The sequence below is a fragment of the Kogia breviceps genome, chromosome 6 (assembly GCF_026419965.1).
Source record: "Kogia breviceps isolate mKogBre1 chromosome 6, mKogBre1 haplotype 1, whole genome shotgun sequence".
Lineage (NCBI taxonomy): Eukaryota > Metazoa > Chordata > Mammalia > Artiodactyla > Physeteridae > Kogia > Kogia breviceps.
The window spans coordinates 57,330,847-57,336,798 of NC_081315.1; the positions used below are offsets into that span (position 1 = coordinate 57,330,847).

At 40.9% G+C, this 5,952-nt stretch overlaps 1 pseudogene; it reads right to left on the bottom strand.

The window, feature by feature from the left end:
- Positions 1–4,589: 4,589 nt before the first annotated feature.
- On the bottom strand, positions 4,590–5,131 carry LOC131758613 (mitochondrial import inner membrane translocase subunit Tim17-B pseudogene; annotated as a pseudogene).
- Between the last annotated feature and the right edge of the window lie 821 nt (positions 5,132–5,952).

The window sequence follows — 5,952 nt, forward strand, 5'->3', positions numbered from 1 at the left end:
ACCCCACCCACGTGGGCCGAGAGAGCGTAATCTGCGGCCTGGAGGGTGTTTACGAAAATGGTTTTCAGCTGCGAAGAGGGAGCCAGCAGAGTCTTATTGCGGTAGTTAGGGCCTTCCCACCCCCGCCTCATTTGCTCTTATTTAAATTCTTCAAAGGTTTATCTGGATTTTATAAAGGGAAGGAGAGCTTTTTCAGTTCAGCAGTCTCACTTCTTTTCAGTTTCTTTAAAAAAGCTAAAAAGGTAGCTAACATTTACGTGCAAAGTGTTTTGCCCACTCTGTCTCATTTGACCATCAAAACAAGCCAGAAGGTACGTTCTCCTGACTCATCCCTGTTTTCCTGATGAGGAGTGTTATGTAATTTGCCCCAGGTCACATCGCTGGTGAGCTAGCCTCAAAGCCAGCCTGTCCGAATCCAAATTCCACCTTCACAATCATTAACCTGAAGCAGCCTCACCTTTTCGCGTTCCCAGTATGGGAGACAAAAGGTGTTAGGCTCAGGAAAATCACCAGACTTAATAAGGCTGGAACATTCTTTTAATGGTTAGCACGGTCGTCCATAGGTAGAGTAAGTGTGTAGGGGAAACTTGGAAAGTAAGCTTTTTTTCAGCCCCCTCCCCCAACTAGAATACACCATCACTACCTCTGATTTTTTCCCATTTTTTAAATTGAAGTATAGTTGATTTATAATGTGTTAATTTATGCTGTACAGCGAAGTGATTCAGTTATACACGTATATATATGCTTTTTTAGATTCCTTTCCATTATGGTTTATCACAGGATATTGAATATAGTTCCCTCTGCTATGCAGTAGGACCTTGTTGTTTATCCATCCTATATATAATAGTTTGCATCTGCTAACCCCAAACTCCTAATCCATCCTTCCCGCACCCTCCTCCTCCTGGCAACCACAAATCTGTTCTCTAGTTCTGTTTCGTAGATAGGTTCATTTGTGTTATATTTTAGATTCCACTGAGTTTTCCCATTTTTGTGGCTTACATGTCACTGGGCTAAAGTTTCAAGCCTCTGTTCCCATTTCTTCCTGGTCTTTCTGTAAAATTTAAGACCCAGGTGTTAATTTGCTCATTTGCAAAGCCTGAGTAACAGCAGTTGCCGGCTTAAGCCACAGGTGCATTGAGAGAATCACCAAGGGAGCAGTTTAGTTGGGTTCAAAGAGATGTGCTTGCATTAAAAAAAAAAAAAGAAAGTGACTTCCTGTCACTTCAAGAGTGATATTAAAAAGATAAAAATTAAAAACAAATGCAGAATATTTAAAACAACCATGATAAAATGTGTTGAATGAACAAATCTACAGTGTGGTAAAATAGGTGTTATTCACAATTAAGCTTAACTAAATATAATTTCATATAATCTATTCCTCTATTATTAAAAAGTTATACATATGTTATAGGACAGTTTAAAACAAAGATTAAAGGGGGATCTGGAATTACAAAACTATGAGCCCTCTCCCTTCTGCTGCTTCTATGCTGTGCAGATTTCAGAGATGTTATACACTGATTTCATGTTATTTATGGAACTGAATCTACAGTTTAAAAAATACTTCTGTGGAGTGTGCAAGAAGGTAGATGATATATCAGAAACATGGGATATAATGTTTTTATAGCTGGCATGTCATTTTGTTCAGTTTAAAAGTAGTGTGGGGACTTCCCTGGTGGTCCAGTGGTTGAGTCTCCACGGTCCCAATGCAGAGGGCCCGGGTTCAATCCCTGATCAGGGAACTAGATCCTGCATGCCACAACTAAGGCCCAGTGCAGCCAAATAAATTTAAAAAAAATTTTTTTTAAGTAGTATGGTAGTTTTAAAATAGATCTACGTATTCTTCAATATGCCTCCCTTCCAATGATGGAGCCTAATGCCCCTCCTCTTGACTGTGGGTTACATTTAGTGACTTGCTTCTAACATGTAGAAGATAGCCAAAGAAGTAATGGTGTCTGACTTCCAAAACTAGGTCACAAAAGACATTTTGGACTCCTTGCACTCTCTCTCGGATTGCTCACCCTGAAGGAAGCCAGCTGTCATGTTCTGAGGACACTAAAGAAGTCTTATGAAAAGGTCCCTAACTTGGGGAACTGAGACCTTCTACCAAGAGCTGGAGAGGAACTGAGGCTTCTTACTAACAGTCATATGAATATAAGCCATTTGGGGAGTGGATTCTCTAGCCCCACCTAAGCCACCTGAAATTCCTGACCCACAGAAACTGTGAAATGATGTTCATTGCTTTAAGCCGCTAGATTTTGTGGTGTTTTGTTATGAAGCAATAGATAACTAATACAGATCTCGGTAATGCCAGTGGAGTGATACCAAATACGTAGAACCATGGGTGTGGCTTTGGAACTGGGAAGCTAGAAGGAAGATAGTTTGGTGATTTCTTACAAAACTTAACATACTTTTACCATATGATTTAACAATCACTCTCTTTGGTATTTACCCAAAGGAGTTGAAAACTCAGGCCCACACAAAAACTTGCACGTGGATATTTACAGCAGGATTTTTAAATGGCAAAAAAGTGAAAAAACCTAACTGCTCTTCGGTAGGGTAATGATAAATTGTGGATTTATGGATAAATAATGGAAAACTATTACAACAGTTAAATGATAGAATCTTCATTTATCCAGAATCTAATGTTGAGTTATAGTCAGCAAAAGGATATATACGATACTATATATGTAAAATTTTAAGATACTCAATGATACTTTTATTACACACACATACATATACATGCACAAATATAGTAAAAAACAAATAACTAAAGGAATAATAGGCATCAACTGCAAAATAGTAGTTATCCCTGAGAAAGGAGAAAATGGTTGAGTGGGGCTTCACTTATACTCTTAACATTCTATTTCTTTAAAACAAACCAAAAAAGGTAAAAATTAATATGGAATAAATCTAGGAGATGGATATGTTTCATTATTTTCTATATGTTTAAAAATATCACAATTAAAATGGTAAAATGTTTCTAAACTTTTTAAAAAGAGGAAGATTCAAGTATCCTTAAAGTAAGTTGTGAAGTATCATAATTTATTCTTAGTTTTCATGTCATCCTTTTATACTTCCCCTCCTGTAACACTTTCCAGAATTAGGTTTCCATGTCATCTTAATTTTCCTTTACCTCTTAGCCAAATTCCCTCTTAAAGCACTCCTGGGTCTGATATTACTATCTAAATAATAGGAATACTAGGTATACCAAAATTGGATCTTGCTATAAGAATGGAACTAGAGGTGTTTTATATATATATTTTTTAAAAAGGGGCCATTGGCACTCCTGATTCTCAGGCCTTCAGATTTGGACTGAATTACACCACTGGCTTCCCCAATTCTCCAGCTTGCAGACAGCTGATTGCAGGATTTCCCGGCCTCTATAATCTCCTGAACCAATTCCTATGATAAATCTCCTCATATACATAGGATATATGAGATATATATATATCTCATATTGGTTCTGTTTCTCTGGAGAACCCTAATACATGCTTAATACGTAGAGAAAAGAAAACCCAATCAGCTGTATTCGTACCACACTATTTTCATATTGCATATTATACTTACGAAATTGTAAGTTGTAGGAAGCACAATTATTTTATGTATCTTAAAGAGAAACTTGCTGACATTTAAACTACAACACAATGCTTTCTTATTAGAATTTTAAAATGTGTATGTATTGAAAGAATTCTAAGTCTTTTGTTACAGACATTTAAAAATAAAATACCTGCTCTTGTACATGTTTGAGGAAGTGAAACAAATTGGTTAACATATTGCATAAGCTTCTTTGCATTCAAAATCAGATTCTTGTGAATCTGTTTGACTTGGCATCCTAATGCCCGCGGTTTTCCACAGCATACTTGTGTCATTAAGAACCTTGGTGTTGCAGCATTTCTTGAGTTCTCCACTCAAAAGGGGACTTCTGAGGTGTTGGTAATATTGTTTCTTGATCTGGGTGCTGATAACCAGGGATGTATTCAACTTGTGAAAATTCATTGAGCTTCAGTACACTTGCCAATACTTGCACTTTTCTTCATGTATGTATTATACATCAATAAAGAACTGAAAATTTTAGAAAAATGTTCCACTGTTTTTTTTTCTGGCATTTTCTTACCAGCTACTGACTCCCCTTCTGCAAGTTTTGATGCTGGTCCTTGCTTGATCTAAGCAAATGTCACCTTAAGATTTTCAGACCAAGTTCATGAATGTGCATGAATGTACAACTGTGTCAAGACTGTGATTTGGCTGCAAAAATTTTAAGACACATCCCAATTTCATGAATTAAAAATGTGAAAAATGTTTGTCTTAAAATCATGTTACACTGATACTTTGCTTTTGAAAATAATGGCATAGTATTTTTCACATTGCTGTAGTGTTCATACCTTATATTTATTTATTTATTTTTGGCATTTCAAAACTGGCTTTAAATACTCATCAAGGCGCCATGCAAAGGGACTGGGGTGAGAGCTTGTTACATATGAATGGGGGCTGGGGTGCCTGAGAGAGAAGGGACCATCCATCAGGGCAGCTGGGGTGCCCCACCCCAAACCTGGGATAAGGCAACAGAGTAGAGGCCCTTCTCTGGAGGGTCCCAGGACCAACTGGGAGCCAGCCCTCCCTTTGAGGTAGATCATCAGGGAGGGAACCGAGGAGGAGCTCCCACGGTGGTGGTGACAGGTGGTCACTTCCTCAGTGGTATTGCTGATAGCTGGGGTAGCCTGGGGCCACGGTACCCTCCTTAGCGGGCAGCTGGCTGGGGTCCTCCAGGAATGGGGTGCAGTGCAGAACTGCTGCGAGTGAGGAGGATGCCAAGATCCTCGATGAGGGCCAACAGAATGCCTCCCATCATTGCCGAGCCCACCGTGGCCAATGGGCCACTGCAGGCAGCCAGCACAGCCCCAGTCAATTCTCCACTGGTGATGGATTTCCAGGGATCTTCCTTGCCCCGCAGCCGCACCAGACCGCAGTCGATGGTGGAGAACAGGCTCCCCTGCACCGCGAAGCTACATCCAATCTGAGGGGCTCGCATCCTCACAGCGTTGACACCGCCTCTCATTCGGTGCCGAATTCCAACAAGGGCATTGCAGAAGCCCTTAATGGCCTGGAAGACTCCACCGCCGATTCCACCCATAGTGAAGGCTCCACCGCAGTCATCCACAACTCACCATGGGCAAGACTCCCAAGCGTACTCCTCCATGGCGCCCTATACCTTATTTTTAAAAAAGCTCTATCAGGGTTTCCCTGGTGGCGCAGTGGTTGAGAGTCTGCCTGCCGATGGAGGGGACGCAGGTTCGTGTTCTGGTCCAGGAAGATCCCACGTGCCGCGGAGCAGCTGGGCCCGTGAGCCATGGCCGCTGAGCCTGTGCGTCCGGAGCCTGTGCTCCTTAGCGGGAGAGGCTACAACAGTGAGAGGCCCGCATACCGCCAACAAAACAAAACAAAAAAAACTCTATCAAAGTGCTTAATGGCTGGATATTCCATCCGAAGTTGCTTAACTAGTCCCACATTTTGATATATTTTCTTGCACCCATTTTTGCCGCTATAAATTATGTTGCAGTGGATATTTCCCTACAGTTAGCTTGTGGTAGACATTGCTGGTTGCCTACCCCAAATCTATTGAATACCTCCCTCTCTTCACTGTGAACAGAAGCCCAGTTCTGTTGGGGTTGTTACAGTCCATTTAAGCTGAGGGGGTCAACAATCCTGTTTCCTGCTTTCACGGCTTCCACTGTTGGTAGCGTAGCCATATAACCCAATTCTGGCTAATGAGACTTAAGGGAAGGCTGTTGCAGGGATCCTGGAAAAGCTTTTTGCTTTCCTAGTAAAAGGGATACACGTGACAATGCCCCTTCTTGTTGCCTTCAACTTAGAAGAAATGTCTATGAAGGTATTATCATCTCCATTGTACAGATGAGAAGACCTGGGCACAGAAATGTTGAGTAACTTGCCTGT